Source organism: Chroicocephalus ridibundus, chromosome 1, assembly GCF_963924245.1.
Source record: "Chroicocephalus ridibundus chromosome 1, bChrRid1.1, whole genome shotgun sequence".
NCBI lineage: Eukaryota > Metazoa > Chordata > Aves > Charadriiformes > Laridae > Chroicocephalus > Chroicocephalus ridibundus.
The window spans coordinates 31076719-31094290 of NC_086284.1; positions in this window are offsets into that span (position 1 = coordinate 31076719).

Genomic DNA, 17572 nt, shown 5'->3' on the forward strand with positions numbered 1-17572 from the left:
ATTAACTACAAACATGGGTCCCATCACTGCAAGAACTAACAGTTTTCTGCACAACATGCTGTCAGTTTCCATGAGTTAGATGAGGCTTAGCCAAGAAGCAAAAGCACTGAACAGAAAGTTGGCTCTGCTCCACCCCAAACCAGGACACTTCACCCCTTATTCCATACCATTTGCATCATGCTCATATCAGCAGGGGGTCTCCAGTGGAGACTTTTGCCTTTAATAGTCCTATTTGGCCTATAAAGAAGGTCTTGGTCCTGGCATGGGAATGTGGGTTACTGGCTTTGCAGCACAGCTGTCCCCTGGGGCTGCAGTCTCTGACAGTAGTGTCACCCTGCCAGAGCGGTCAGAGGCTGGGATGAGCACCCAGCTTGTTGTCACCAACTTGGCAAATGCCTCCTTTGGCATCCCTAGCGCTGGGGAGTCCCAGGTCCAGTCAGCCTTCTCCCAGGAGGGCCATTGGTGGTGACTCAGGGAGGCAGGCACAGCCCCACACCTTGTCAGGGGACTGTGGCACAGCCCTTGGAGGAGGGCAGCCTGTCCCCAAAGTAAGTGTGGCATGTCCTGTTAGGCTGGCAACACCCTTGTGACTGCACCTACTGAGCAGGATGTTGGAGAGGCCTGAGAAAGTGTCATCAACACTATGAGAGAGAATCACTGCAAAATTAATCCATGGAGAGCACAGCAATCCCACGCTGTAAAATAGGAATGTTGTATTTCCATGTAGGCAAAGCCAGGTCCCCACAAAATCAGTGTCTTGCAGGACAAAATAGCCCAAATAGGACTGTCAAATGCAACTCAGCCTCGCCTGGAGCCGTTAACCCCTGCCTGGGTTCAGGAAGCCCCAACAGATGAACATCTCAGCTCTGAGAAGACAGCGTGCCTGGTTCACGGGTGGATCAGCCAAATATGTTAAGAGGGAGAGGTGGTAGAGGGCTGATGTCTTTAATTCAGCTAAGCAAGGTAAGGGGAGGATAGTGGTCAGTATGAAGAACTAATGGCTGTATTAATGATACTAGAAGATACACAAACTCCTAAGTTGTAACTAAAAATAATGCCTTTGTTTTATCTCATGCAGAACCTCTCTGTGAAGCCCCACACTACTGCTTCTGCTCACTGTATATCAACAGACATGAAGTGCGGGACATCCCTACCCTCCAGCTGCATCAGAACTCCTTGTTGACTACATCACACAAGCAACTGGACTATGTGGTGAAATTTGCACCACCATTGTCTCATGGGAGATGGGATGAGGGGTGGAGTCCAATGGCAGGACATCTTTGATGGTCCTAGCCCTAGTATTATTGCTGTTCTGCACTTATTTGCTCAACTAGTATTTGTTTTACTGGTCTTTATTCTCGTATTGTTATTCTTCACAGAATCACTTTGTATGTAAGAATCTCTCTAATAGCCAAACAGCTTGTTAATATAATCAGTAACTTTCAATATCTGTAAGAAAGGTTAACTGTATGTGGATCAGGGTGGGAAGGTAGTGGTGTTGACCGGAAGACGATTGTACATCGAGGAGTCAGTGATCCGCATAGCAGTGAACCTGTGTAGACCCAGGTCTGTGCTGTCAGCGTCGCCTTCAGGCCTGTGCCGTGCCCAGCATCTCCCTTGGTGCCAGGCAGACTCAGCCAGGTGATGGTAACGGAGGAGCCCACTGGCAGCTCTTTATACTGTTAGCTCTAATAAACAGCATTTAAATAGTATTTTACAGAGTCTATGTGTTTTTCTTACTGGGATCGTAACATATCAGCAGCTACCTGGTGCAGAGCAGTTCCCCACATCTCCACTTTTTCAGTAGATGATTTGGTGATCTAACATTCAATCCCTGAAGTCTGCAGTTAAGAAGCTAGGTTCTGTTGTCCCCTAATTAAGGTGTCCTTGACTATTTTGAGTGACAGCTATTTTGTTTTACTAAAGACGGGAACAACTCCATCTCCTGTCTTGTCAGAGACTACAAAGCTGGTAGTCAGCTTCCTCAGCTGCCTTTGCCTCCGTTTTTGAACAGGCACTTCTTGTAATGTGTAAGGACCAATATGAAGGAACCCCCTCACCTTAGTGTCGTGAGGGTGTATCCCAGCACGGCTGTCCAGTTGTATTTGGTTTACGTGGTGAGGTTTTGGTAGTGGGAGGCTGCAGGTGTGGATTCTGTGAAAAGGTGCCAGAAGCTGCCCCTGTGTTGGACCGAGCCAGTTCCAGCTGGCTCCAAGATGGACCCACCTCTGGCCAAAGCTAAGCCAGTCAGCCATTTTGGTAGCACCTCGTATATGATAACATACTTAAGAATAAAAAATGCTGGGAGAGAGGGTAAAGACTATGGTGAGGCAGGTTGTTCCCCTGCAGCCTGTGGAGGATGCCACACCAGAGCAAATGAACGTGCACTGAAGGAAGTTGCAGCCTGTGGAGAGGCCATATTGGAGCAGGTTTGCTGGTAGGACTTGTGACCCTGTGGGAAACCCATGCTGGAGCATTCCATTCCTGAAGGACTGCACCCCGTGGAAAGGATCCATGCTGGAGCAGTCCATAAAGAACTGCAGCCCATGGGAAAGATCCATGTTGGAGAAGTTCATGAAGGACCATTTCCCATGGGTGGGACCCCACGTTGGAGCAGGAGATGAGCGTGGGGAGGAAGGAGCAGCAGACACAATGCATAATGAACTGAACACAATCCCCATTCCGTCATACCTGTGCACCGCTTAGGAGGAGGAGGTGGAAGAGTTGGGGGTGAAGCTGAGCCTAAGAAGAAGGGAGGAGTGGGGGGAAAGGTGTTTTTAGATTTGTTCTTATTTCTTATTATCCTTCTCTATTTGATTGGCAATACATTAAATTAATTTACCCAAGTTGAGTCTCTTTTGCCCATTACAGTCATTTGTAAGTGATCTCCCTATCCTTATCTCAACCCATGAGCTTTTTATTGTATTTTCTCCCCTCTGTCCAGCTGAGGAGGGGGAGTGATAGAGCAGCTTCGTGGGCACCTGTCGGCCAACCAAGGTCAACCCACCACAGCACTCCTGGCTTTCAGGTTGTCACTTGGCCCTTTTCACTGAGAAGCAGCCTCCTCCTGGGAGGCTGCAGTTGGCACCCTGTACATCGTAGAGTACATTAAACCATGAACATTAAACCATTAACAACACTCTCCTGTCACTAAAGGGTCCTAAGCAGGCAGAGAAGACTAATTCCATCCCCCCCTGTCCAAATGCATCAGGGAAGAAAACTAAATGAACTGCCTGTTGGATATGTGGAGATAGGGAAGTGCATACCTAAGGGGAAAAGGTGTGTGTGCCTGAGGTCTGAGTGTATTCAGCCATATCTCTGGACATTTTTACAATTAATCTTTCATTCTGAATATAAAACAGATATTTCCCAAGTTAGTGGATGTGATGGCCTGCACTTTTCAGTGTATGGCCTTTCACATTCGTTGCTGAAGTCGAATGGGTTACACCATTAGAAACTGAAGCTGCACCTCAGCAGTTCATAATCCCTGGCCCTCTGACAAGACACTCACAAAATCCTGTCACACTGCTTTCAGTCACAGAAAACTACACACGTTGCTCCCCTGACAGAAAAGCTACAGCCTCAGAAAGCTCCTTTTGCTCAGGGGTGGAGGAAGACTGAGGTACAGGCTGTGAACAGCAGCAGTTTCTAGGATCTGAAGAGCTGAAGACTGGCGACATCCTGCGGAGCAACCGCAATGCTCAAGTGAAGTGGAGAGGGAAGACAAGCACAAAAGAGGAGGTAAGGATTTTCTGGAGAGGTGGAGTGAGGGCAGAGTAGTGTATGGGCTGAATTAAAGCAATCTTTCACCCAACTTGTGCTAGCAAACTTGCAGGCACGAGAGAAGTTTGAAATGCAAGAGTCAAACAGTAAAGGCACATTGAAGGTCTTAAGTAAGGTGGGGAATAGCATTGTGTTAGATGGTGCTACAGTTGTTCAGAAGACTGTTTCTCATTCTGAAGCCTTTTCCAGAAGGAATTCAGCTGGAAAATGACTCCTTGATTCAGCCATCCTCATTCAGTCATGGCTTAAGGAAAAAGACCAAAAAGTAGCAGAAAGGCAGTATCTGATCCTCTCCCATCCTTAGTCTTTCCACAGAGAAAAGATATGGAGAGTAGGAAGAGACAAAATTATGTAACCCAAGTCATTTCACTCTTTGTCTTTTCACAGAAAAAAAGAAGGAAAAAAAAAGAAAGAAAAACATCATGGAAAACAGCTGTTTGGGTGAATATACTTTCAGAGAATGAGCAATGCCACTTAACAGTCAGAGGTCTAGGTCTCCACCAGCCCAGGTCCCAGTAAACCAGCTATTCATCTGCTAAAAGCAGGCCTGTCTTAAGTTAGCTCAGGGAAGGAGCTAAGACACAGGAGAAGAGCCAAGAAATGTCTGTAAAATTTTTATTTCTGGCTTTCCGCCCTTCTAGGACTCTCTCACAACCCCGGTTTCCTCAGTGAAGTATTTTGGCAGAGAGGATTGCTCACAGAGCCTGGGATGTGAACTGTGTGGGCTGCAGCCAGGAGCCCTTCCCTGTGACTCCCTGAGCCTTGCCTTGTTTTATCTCTTCCTCTGTCCCTGTCCGTGTCCCTGGGATGGCTTCAGGGTCCTGTCGATAGATCCGGGGGTAACCAACTAGTTTGCACACTCATGGCACTATTCATCTGAACAGTAACAGTTATTAATAGCATCACCAGTTATCTCTTGTACCACTGTGAAGAGCAGACTAAAAGTCATGGAAAAAAAATATTATCTGGTTAGCATTTGGCATATCTGAAATTATTTCAAAGATTTTTCAAAACACTCTTAGGGAGTATGGGCTGATGTGGCTTCCATACCCCATTGCCTTACACTGATCATTCCCATGGTGGGTAATAAGGTTTCAAATGTGCTGTTTAATTTGCAAATGTCTAGTGCTGATTGATGGAAGTTGATATAGACATTTAGGTTATTAAACATCAGTAGAGCATTAGGCATTAAGTCTCTGTGTAGCAGAAAATGGCTTGTTTTTTCATTGCGATTTTAAATTTCAACCATTGCTTTTAAACATCTGTGTCTCAGTCCAGTTTAACTCATAATTCTATTACATATTTTGTAAGAAACATTCTTATAATAGATTTGATTTATTACTACCCTGTGTAGTTGGCAGAGACAATATAACTCTGTTACGATGCTTCACAGAAACAGTGCAAATATAATACATTCATAAATTATTTCTTATTGATGTAAAAATCCCTTCCCAGTTAAGCACACCTGTGCTGTGAGAATACAGAATGGCACACATTTCCCTGATAGAAAATGGAAAAACTGCATAGTCTACTGAAAGACATGCTGGCAATTACTCTGCTGAAGGGTTAACATTTGCAAGGCAATACTAATTCTCTCACAATTCTTAGAAAAATTCAATGTTTAGAACCAATAAAAGGACATTCGGTTAAATTTATTTCCCAATCTGCAACTATTTGTTCTTTCATTTAATTTGAGTTAGGAATAGAGGAGAAAAGAAACACTGCACCACTGTGTCACTTGAATAAGCTATTGCTATTTGTTGATCCGTCCCTTAGGAAGACATAAAAAGAGACCACTATTCTCATCACCTCTGTCAGCTATAGAACTCAGCTGTGTAAGCCAAAATTAGACATATCAAAGCACCTTTGATCACTTCATTGTCTGTCAAGTCTTCTCCAAAGCCAGCACTGTCTGCCGTAATGGATTGTATTACTTTCAAATGTCATATTTAATGTGTGTTCCTTCAGATCCCTGATACTGTCTGAGACGCTGACTGTGTAGCACAGCACTGAGAGCTTTGCAGGTGGGTCTATTAGTTTCAGTGTGTTCCTGTTTCTCAACAGCATGTGGTTTAATTGCAGAATTGGTGAAGCAAGGGCACCACAAGAATTCATCTGCGTTTTTCTGTATGTGCACAACCACAAAGTCATCCTGCAGTGTAGGGTTGAATGAGTTATGAGACCATAAAAAAGTACTTCAGTTCACAAGGCTATCAGCTCTTTGTCATGAAACAAAAACACCTGCCAGAAGAGCTTTATTCTTACTTGATAATCACAGCACAAATAGGCATGGGACGCAGCCATCATTTAAAGGGATATTTTTATGCAGCAGGCATGCTGCAGAGCATCTGAGGCACCCTGGTCTAAATTTAGTTACTAATTAGAAAAACACTTTTCACAGATGTCATTAATCACCCAACAATCTGAGAACTGTCTCTTTTAAAAAGGGAATGTTATACCCATTAGTAAAGTACCCACCCCAGATTTGACTTCTCTTGTCCAATAGCTCCAGCAATGGGTCATTAGTCATGTGGGTAACTTTCTTGGTTTCCACTGATAAAATTAATTCTTAGCTACCTTAGGCTAATACTGAAATTTTGTCCTTGGTCAGAAATCCCACTAAAGAAACTGCAGCAATACATAATGAGCCAGCATTCTTCCATCACTTTCTAGAGTTTTATGAAACTTCCTCTTCTGTCTTTCAGGCTGTTAGGACACAATCGGATCTTGATTTCACATTTTCCTCCAATAATACATGATTCAGAAACTTCCCTTTTCATACATAAAAGCTAAATGCTGAGGTACTCACATGGTTCCAGGAGGCAGGTGCCTGAGAAGTCATTTATAGCATGGGTAAAATGGCAAAGTCGGCACCTAGAAATGATTAAGTAAGTTGGAATAAAACTGCAGTACAGGTAGCAGGATAAAAGTTACCAGCAGTGGGAAAATGGCTTTCTGTGTCACATGAAAAATCTTGCATTTTCAAAGAAAAGACTGTCTCAAATATTTCAACCAAGAGAAAAAAAAGTGTTGTTAAATGTTACAGTGATGATTTATGTGAGCTCTGGTTCAGTGGCCATACACACTCAATTTTTTTTTTCTTTGCGCTGGATCATATTTCCCACCGTGTCTCATTTTGGAGAGGAAAATGGCCCAAGAAACTCATGAAGGATTGTATGGCCACAGGCATATTTCGGGAAATTTAAAGTGTACCTGGATACCCTGGCAATGGACATGTGGCATCTGTTCTGCAGCACCGCTGAGGCACACTAGTTACACATACCCTGAAACACTGGGTTCTTGGCCAACTCTTCATGCCAAGCTTTCATTCTTAGGCTCACACTTTTCCAAAGAAAAATACATATTATGTGTGGGAAAGCTTGTCCCTTTCAGGGGAAAAAAAAAAAAAAAAAAAGAAAAGGATATTAATTTTGAATTTTGACACAAGTTTTTCAGCTAACTTTGGAAAACCTAAATAACACTGACCAACAAAATCCATGTCTCCTTCACTGTTTTGGAGGGATTTGTTTTTTTCAGTTTTAAGCAAATTTCCAGGTATATTGTTGAATGATAATTTGGAAGGAACTCAGTGAAACAAGCATATGGCAAATGCTAAACAAAGGCTTTAGGATCTATCTTCAGGGTCATGGCAATGGGAAATGTTTGTAGACCAAGTCAATCATATTTCTTAGCGTGAAGAAAAATGCAAGGATTTAATTATTGATTCCTAAAAATCCCAAAGACTTTGGCTGGCGTTGGTTTACTAACCGACTGTTAAGACACCTAAACTAAGCTGGTGGTGCAAGCTTCTCTGGAGACAGAAAATTATCTTAAGGATATTCATCCTACAGTCTCAGATGTCTCTTCTAGATATAGAATCATAGAATCATAGAATGATTTGGGTTAGAAGGGACCTTAAAGATCACCAAGTTCCACCCTCCCTGCCCTGGGCAGGGACACCTCCCACTAGACCAGGCTGCTCAAAGCCTCATCCAGCCTGGCCTTGAACACTTCCAGGGATAGGCCATCCACAACCTCCCTGGGCAGCCTACAACCTGGGCAACCTAATATCTGGCTCAAGTACCTTGTTTTAAGAGCCATTTAGGGCCATTCACTACAGAGGGAACTGGGAAACAGTGAGGGAAACAGTGCTCATTTTTGCTCACTGTGCAGGAAACATCTGGATTTTCTTCACTCAAAAATGCTTCAATGCTAATGTTTTGCTCACAGAAAATGATGCATTCCCCCATTGTCTGATAATCACGGCTCCCTCCAGGGACACATTCTGTCCAAATAATTTCTGAACATGTGATCTGCTGTGTCTGTTCATTCAGGTTTGCTTTCATGGGTATCCAGCCTACATTTTTCCTTCATCTGTATACACAGCTATAATTTAAGTAAACACAGAGGCATGTACCTGCATTTTCTACTTTGGGAGATATCTATAAAAATAGTTTTCTCTGGCTTAATTGTAGCAGTTTAAAGTTAAAATTATTCCAGTGCAAATCGCCCTAATTATTGGTCTGGAGATTCTTTAAGATCAGTTTGCTGAAAGACTTAATCTTTGAAACCTGAGGCATGTTGCTTCATCAGAGTTGTTTGTGCAGGTATTGCTTCTGTTCCCTAGCTTAGGAGAACATCTTGGCAAATATCAAGCATTCAAGGCATAATTTCGGTATCTGAAAATTCACTTTCTTTCAGTATTTTCTTACACAGACAGTCACCTCAGTGAATATTCTGGCTTCTAAAGCCATTTAGTAGTACACTCCCTGAAAGCAAATCCAGACCCAATCAAAGAGGATTAGCCCTCTCCGGCCTGTGAGGTGGCCATTCTGCTCCTAGCCTGTTTCATCTCACTTGCAGCTTTCAGTTTTGGAGATTTGTGTCTCAGTTCCCCTGGGAGCCAAATTCATAGATATGTTGTGTGCAAGAAACTCAGTAAGAGAACTGAGAATCAGTTGTCTGCTAATATAAACACAGCTGTGTATGGCAAGTGGCATGTAGCTGTTTATATCCAAATTGAGGCTATCGTACAACAGACAAAATAAATAAAAACTTCAAACCGAAAGAAAATAAAATTGTCATTGTTTTTGCCATTTCCTTTTACCTAAAAGCACTTATGCAGATGCATAGTTTTGGGATCAGACAAGATAAGAAGAAATAATCTGCACGCTTTTACGGGAGTATCATTTAATGATGTTTGAAGTCCTCATATTACTTCAATAGGCATGAAAGGCACTGAAGAATTTCTGGGAATGTGTGTGATGCCATAAAAGACTAAGCAATCATCTTCCACCTTATTTTTCTTTCCTTTTTTTTTTTTGTACATGGCCTGTGAGTGTATTAGATGAGAATTTTGTCCGTAGCTTTTTCTCAGAAATCTTTGCCAGCGGTTAATACTAGCTTTCTACAGCCAGAATGCTGGAAAAAATGCAATGAAAATGTTTCCAGTCCCAAGAGAGAAAAGTGTTTCTTGTCATTCTTATTTATCAGAATGAGCACTTATTTATCAAAACGAGATAGCAGTATTCATTATTCAGAATCAGACATCAGCAACTCTGTGTATATTTAAATAAATTCAACAGAGTCCTAGAAGCAGTATAGCTTTGTTAGTGCTGGATTATATTAGACTAAGTAGCTTTACTAGTTCAAAATTAGCTTGGGTAGCTAATGTCACTGGGGCACAGAGAACTAGCCCACTAGTTTATGGACTGTGTATCAGTCGACAGCCGAATGCTGTCTGTCATGGTACCAGGGAGAATAATTACCAAAGGAGGACCCCGAGCATGTCAGTATTTCTTGAGGAAGGCTGGTGAAAAATGTTTCTAGATTTAATTTGCAGATTAAAAGAAAAAAACCTGAAAACAGTCTTCCACTTTGTCTGGATCTTCGGTTCTTCCTTCCTTGGCAGATCTGTGAGCTGCTTTGATACTGGGACTAGCAATGACCTGGTGGGATCCAGAGCCTCCTTCTCAAATAGCTCTACTGGGTCTTCACAGGGATCTCCAGAGTTAGCAATGTCTTCTTCCTAACACAGCTGTGGAGAAGTTTTGAGGTAGAGCCACACAGCAGTAGCAGCAGAAAAGGTGAAAGAAAATGCATGTTTAATATAGGTTCACTAACTCAGGTTAACGAATTTTGTTTTACATTATAATGGTGATTAAGCAATTTGCTAACTGTATTTAGTAACATTTACAAAGCCTACTGGGGTGTTAAAAGCTGTAACTGAGCTGCCCACTGGTGATATGATTAAACAAAGCAGCTGAACCAACCTAACATCTCATTGTGAGCTAAAGGGATTGTCCTGCTCCCCTTTTTCCCTTCCCCTTGCATCTCTCCCTATATGTCTCCTTCCAGCTTTCCTACACTTCCTTTCTGTTGATGTAGCTGTCACTCTCTTCTGACCCTGTAGTGAGTCTATTCAACTTGAAAATGGTCAGAAAACTGCTTGGTTTGTTGTTTTTTCTTTCCTTGAATTAGTTTTCGACTAGATCAGTGACCTGAACTTGCTCATCGTGCAGTCAAAGGAGCACGAGGGCCAATATAAGGAAGGAAACAGGTTAAGCAGTCACGGTGAGGGAGAAAAAGAAGAAAGGAGAAGAGAGAGATGGACTGCTCCTTTCAAGGACAAGCAGCCAACAGGTCAGCTCAGCTCAGCTATATAGTCTAACCCCATTCCTTATTAATGGGGTTGATAAGATACCTTATCAGAAGCTCTATTTCAACCCAAATTGCAAACTTCAGTTAGTTATTTAAGTAGAGTAATTTTCATGTTCAAAAGCCCGCTACTCTTCAATCAAATGTTTATTTTTAATTCTCCTATCCGCATGCTGATGGTGGGACCAAGCATCTCAGTCACACGTGCTGGATGCTGAGAAAAATGAGAGAAATCATCCCAAAAGAGCTCACAGGCCATCCAGTTGGACATCGCACCTGAAATCCCCCTCTCTTTTGCATCCTATTACATCTAAGAGGGAATTTCTTATGTCTCTTTTGAAGCCACATTAAAAAGCCAGGCTTGGTTTGAGGTGACACAGTGTGGTGGCTGCTTGGGGAACTGGACATTCTTGGGATCCCTGCAATGTAAAACTGAACAACTGGATGTAATGGACTGCCCCAGGGCAGTGTAACACAGCAAAACGCTCTGCTGTACAGCAAGATGGTTCTGACAGTCTTATCTATAGTTGTCCTCAGCCAGAAGGCTAGGGATTGTAAAAGCTGGATTTCCTGGGGGGGAAGTTAGACAGAGAACACTGAGCAGCATCCATCTGTTCCAGGAGGAATCTTTGTTCCACTGCAAGAGGGGAGAACGGGTTGAACAATTAGGCAGAGATGCAGCTCTATCTAAATTTAGTTTCAGAGATAATATAGGTGTGTCTTATGCTGCTTGTATTCCCAGTGATTTCCCTGAAGGAGAAACAGTCTGAGTAGTGATTAACATGTTATTCATGTCTTTATGTTCTCTGCAAACTATTTAAGAGGTATTGGGGAGGAATCTTTGTACATAGCCTCCAAGGTTCTGGGCAGGCTATAACTGACTTTTTTTCTTTGCTTAACCCTGTTCATTAAAGAAAACAGAACAAAAGGAGAAACCTTTCCGTTAAGTCATATATGTCTGTCCAAAAAAGCTTTCACCAAAGATTCAGTGGATGTGCTCTGAGCACATGCTTACAGTGTCCTGTGGTCTGTAAGGGGGCAGGAAACAGCATGCCTTGTTTTTCAAGGAACAAAGATGTGCATCAGTTCAAACACAGTCCTGACTGTAATGGGAAAAAAGCCGATAGCGGTAGGACAACATAAAAGGAAACGGCAGAAGGAAGGCCTGGAGAATACAGGGTGGCAGCGGTGGTGGTTGTATTAGAAAAGTTGAAGGTATGGAGGAGAAAAAAATGTTTAAGCTTGAGCTTAATGTAGACTATAGAGAAGTGGATCAATAGTCACAGCTGACTAGTATTGGCAACAGTCCTGCTGTAAACAGGGGTTTGGACTCAATGACCTCCAGATGTCTGTTTTAGCCAACATTTCTGACAGTCTTTGAATTCTTGAAGTGTCAGGTGAGGACATGCTGCCATTCTGTGTTTTTTTCTGTATTGAAAAATACCAATACATTGCATAAGTTTTCAAAGATATCTCCTGATGGCCTTTATGCGGGGATCCTTCTCCTCACCCAGGAGGGCAGCTCACAGAAGAGCAGCTGAGATGTGCTACATAAAGATTGGTAGGCATGTGACACAGGGGCTGGGGGGCTGAAGGGAACAGATTGTTGGTGGGCTTTATAATGGGATACGTAATTGTTCACTTCTTGGAAAATGAGTAGAGAAAGCTGGTAATTATTACGAGGTGACTTGCATTTGGTGCTCTGAGGGTGTGCCTGATGGGTAAATCCTAGAAGGAAAGGTTTCCAGATCACGTACTAACTCTGATAAGGGTTGGAATAAGCTGGCAATATGCTACATGCTCTTCTCAGAGAGACTGAAGACTGAGCATCTGGGGAAAGCCCAGCTCTAGCCTTTATGCCTTATGTCATCTTTCCAGATGAAGGATGGTGCACATCCATGAGGTTACTTGAGGACACTAGGTGTCTGTTAAGCCAGAAGGGCATAGTCTTCCTGTGTTCCAAAGTAGCCATAACTGTGGTTTTCTGTTTCGCTGCTGGCCCAGGACAGGAGACATGGACCTCACTCAAATCCTATCCTACCTCCTGATAGGGCTCTCCTGCAGTCAAGGAGCTATTCAGTAGAGTTCAGTGCCCTTCCCTGGGGTGTAGAGCTTTCACCTCCTGCTCCTGAGAGCAGCTGAGAAGCACTCTGAGCCCCTTTTCTTGTTCTCAAAAGCAGGAAGAGTTGCCAGAAGTGAAAAAAAAAATCTGGCAGAAAGGGATGAGCAAGAAATGAAGCCTGCCCAAGGCTGGTCTTCGTTATGCATGCAGCTGTGAACAATTACAGTCGCGCCCACACGCCATACCACACCTAATCATGCCTTGTAGGCACAGCCCACAGCAGCCACAAGACGCTCTCAACCTCTGTTGCAAAACCCACCCCAATTATTATCAAACCTACTAGACCTGCCACGACGGGCACTCAGTCTCCTTTCCAACACATTCTCTGATAACCCAAATCAATCATGAATGTGTGATTTCGGTATCGCGGCGTTTCAGGCAGTGAAGAAGGCAGGGGCTAATGAATGGGAAAATGCAAATTCTGTATCTGCTGTAGAAATCTGTATTTTCTGCAAGGGTTGTATATTGCCCCTCAGCCTAGGACCTAGGGGCAATATGAAGACTAGCAGCTGCAGTGACCTAACTCTGTACGTGTGTCTGTAGTTAATTCTAACGAGCTACGCAGACCAGCCTCCCTTGCTGTATAAACTATGAATATAAATAGACATGATAGTTGAAGGCTTCATTTCTAGAACAGGGGGAGAATTTCCTAGTTCCTAGGTTTTATGTATCCTAATCAGATTCCAGTTCAATTTTGGAGCAAGAACTGGGAATATGCTATCTTCCCAAACCCTACGTGACCTGCTTTCCATGCAAAGGAAACCAGGGTACAAGGGGTGTAAGGAGTAGCATGGCCCAAGGGTATGCCATGTCATGTTACTGTTGGTAGTTTCTACACAGCCTGCTAAGTAGGTCATTTGTTACAGACACTTAATTTAGGCATTAGAACTTATTTCCAAATTGACTGAAAGGGGCATCATGGTCTGACAACAAGCTCTCCAAGTTCCTCATTGCTCTCTTCACTGTTACTTTGAGAAGCCACTAAAATAAACACTTTAAGTTGAAAATAGCCCCGGGCATCTTCTATAAAATCCCAAAAGGAGGCCGCATCTGCCAAAGTCTCAAATGTAGGTCTCGCATTTTTAGGGAGAAGTTTTTTTGGATATTATTACTTAACTTGTGGGTGGTTTACGTCGGAGCTAGAACACTCCTAAGGAAATGACAGACCTGGGTTCAATATTTGTTTGAGCAGATTCAAATCCACAACATCTATCCTACTACCGCTATGATTTATTCTACCATGTTTCTAACTTAGCTTAGTGCCAGCACTCCCTAAATATCTCCTTGGGGCTGAGTAACAGTCCCAAGCAGTATTCAAGAATCACTAAGCCAAGTTAAGAGAGAAGAGGTGCAAGAAAGACTCTGTAGTTTGGGCACTTGGCTGAAAAGGAAGGTCATGGTTTCTGCTTTATGTTCTTACAGCTGTTCCTGGACTTTATTCTAGTAGCTGTCTGCTATAAAACTAATGTGCATATCTAAGCAAGAGCTTCTGGGGACCATGTTACAGAAGAGAAAGCTGCAGAAGGAAGACACAGGATAACTTAAGATACCCCCAGACCTCTGAGTCACTGAATAGGTGAGACCAGACTAAATATGTGGGACTTGCTCAAAGACTATGTTGTGCTGGAAAACCGTACACATATCTACTACTGTCTTGAAAGCAGGTGTATGTACAGTAAATAAATTTTTTCACTAAGCTTGCATTCCTGGGTAATTGCCGTGATGTCCCTCAGAAGAGCTAATCAAGAAATTCAAAGTGTTGCGGTGAGGTGAAATTCTGATAAAAAGCACAAGGTTGTGGAGGCTTGGTGGTGTTGAAGCACCATTTATAAGATGGTTGGGATAGGGAGAGTGGGATGTTCTGGAACTGGCCTTTGGCAATGTTATTTGAAAACCAGCCACAATGTATAGTGTCGACAATAGCACTGCTTCATCCACATCTTGCCTAGACAACAATTGGGTTCCCCCATTATAGACTGGTGTCTTCCAGTAGGAAAAGGGGGCAAACTTGAGACAACCATCACCAGCAGTGTTAGCTGTCAAGACAGCTGGTAGATGTAGTAATCACCTGTACTCCTGCCTAACAAACAGCATCAGCTGGATTTGAAAAACAAATAACCTCCTCACCTCCATAGAGGATCCCCCTTGGCAGAACTGGGGAACAATGGCAAAACAGTGTGTGGAAGCACCGTGAACACTGTGTAGCATTTCAGTACTCTTGTGTCAGGCAGGAGGTACTTGTGCTGTGTTTTCACCTGGGTTTGAGCAAGACCTCTGAGATGCCAGGATCTGAAAGCAGCTCGCTGGAGTTCAAACGGAAAAGCTGGAAGTAAAGGACTACAGCAGCATTAAATGATTAGCTTGTGTTGGCACTGCCAGCCATGGCAGCAGATTGGATTTCCAGTATTAATGCCAATGTTTAATGAGAATACTGCAGCCTTTAATCTGAAATAAATGGAGTTGATGTATTTGGATGGGATTAAGGGAGAATAAAAAGATGGTTTTTGACAGCTCCCATTCTAGCCAGTGTTGGCACAAAATTCTCCTCCGTCCTGTCCAGTGTTCCAGGTCTTTTAAAACAACCTGTGCTGTAGCCATGGTACATTCAGTACATCACTGATGAATGAAAATGTAGTCACTGGAGGTGATACACAACTCAACAGGCTGGAAAGGAGCTGTTCTATGATTTTTTAAAAAGCCCGTGTGTTTTCTGATTTACTGTTCCCTTTATAAAAAAAATAACTTTTTCCTTCTCACACTGAGAAGTTACATGGACTTACTGAGTTCTTTGGAGAAAATATTTCCATCTAAATCTGTCTACAGTCATCAGATGAATTCTGAATATACACAAGGGAAGATTTTGTTCTTTGACCAACTTAAAATTTGACTGTGTTGACAGCAAGTTATGTCTGATCTCATTTACATCAGTGCGTAACTCAGATAGATTGCTTCAAGTAGAGCTGCTCTGGATTCACACCAGTATTTGTCTGAAGAAAGTTTGACCTTGCTTTTCAGGCTTTTACAGATGGTCGTTCTCAAATAATCTTTCTGCAGGTTGCTCAAGTTTACTTCCACCATGCTGAATGATCCCTTGCTGCCAGCCAAGTCAACACAACCCCTCCCAGGCAAGAAAGGTTGAAATTATGTCCTCTTATTTGACTTCACCCATTGCCCAGAATTAAAGCTGAGATGTTTTATTTTTTTTGTCAGGTCCTCCAGTCTCATACCTCAAGCTTGGGGCCCTCTCACATCCATGTTTTCCTCCAAATAGTGAGTCAAAAAAAGCATCCAACTTCAGAGCTCCCCACCTACTGCTCAAAAGTGGAATAATGTCTGGAATACGCTATATATGTAATCTAAGATATATAGGAAATTAAGTATTGCCATTGACATATGAATAAATTTGCACTTGTGAAACACAAGCAGAGAAGTTACTGAAATGCCCTCTCATTTAATATCTCCTTTCCAACAGGAGGGAGAAAAAGAATCTCAGCTCTTTCTTCCTAAACAAGAAGATATTTAGGTAAAGTAAACATGTAAAGAATTGTAATTTTGAGATATTGCAGTAAAACAAGGCAACACTGGTTCTTGTAGTTCCTTGTGCACATACAGAATTTAAAAAAAAACCAAAAAAAAACAAAAAAACAAAACAAACAAACAAACAAAAACAAACAAAAAACCAACCCAAAAGAAAAACAACAACAAAAAAAACAACCCCAAAACAGTAGAAAAATGCCTAATCTGATCTATTTGGCTTTGATACAGTAGACTTTGCATCTCTGAACAGACAGAGTACCCCTTGCTTTTTTCCTGTTCCCACAAGGTTTTAAATTTCTGTCAATCACGCTTAGCCTAGGTTTGGCCCAATTAGGATATAACTGTCTTCATGGACAGTAAACACTGGCTGTGCTCTTGCTGCTTCACAAGGATGTCAAACTGGATATCCTTCTGGACAGTAGCTGGTCAATATCCTTAAGTGTGAAGTCATATTTACCTCCACATTGGTGCTTTGACCTGTCATATCACCCTGATATTGCTTAGGGACCGACCTGCTCCTGTCACAGCTGGCAATTCCTTGCACAGAGTACCCTGCTGCCTGGTCCTTCCTACTGTGTCTGTGGATCTGTCTCATATGGATCAACTTGCAGTGGATGCAAAGAATATGCCACTGAATCCTTGGTTTCACTGCTGCTCTTCTAGAGAGAAGAAAGAGTTTCTCTAATTATGCCTTCTTAGCAGTCAGTTTTGATTACATGTGCTCTTACGCCCTCTCCCCAGTTTACTTTGTTTCAGACCCAGCAGTTAAACCCTTTTGGTGCCGGCCAGCCCACATCCTCGCCAGCCTGTTGCAATTGCAAGTGAGCTCCCGTGTGCTCTGGGGAGATTTCAGGGTGTTGGAGACCACAGCAGCGATTCTTTGGTGCACCCTGCTTCCACGTGCCATTGATTAACCACCTCCACAGCCTGCATCGCCTGTCTGCAGAGGTGAAAACCAGACAAGCAAAACCTGTGGTCCATTTTCAAGCCATTGCGTTGCCTAATGCACCGTGGTGATGTATGTGTCTGGGATGCTCTGACTGCCTCTGTACCAGGTCCCCTGCTGAGTATAATATGAGGGCTGCTAAATGCCATTAACAGGCCACTTCTAAATGCTTTCTCTAAAACTGTGGCCAGAGCTTACAAAGACTTCTCAGAAGAAAGCGTGTCCACCCCACAGCTCAGTAGCCGGAGGCTGGCATGGGACATATTCCCTACCTGAAGAGGAAGGCAGGAAGAAGGGGAGTGGGCTGGGAGGGTATGCAGAGGAGCTGGGGTCTCTGCTCCTGCAGCCATGGAGCTGGGAGGGTAGGGTGGTGACCACCAGTCCATCGCACCAGTCCATCGCACCAGTCCGTCGCACCAGTCTGCCACCAGCCACAGCCCTTCAGAGTGACCCTGGAGAAAGAGCAGCAGCCAGTCTGGCTCTCCCATACCCCATCAACCACAAAGCCAGCAGAAGTTACAGGTGTT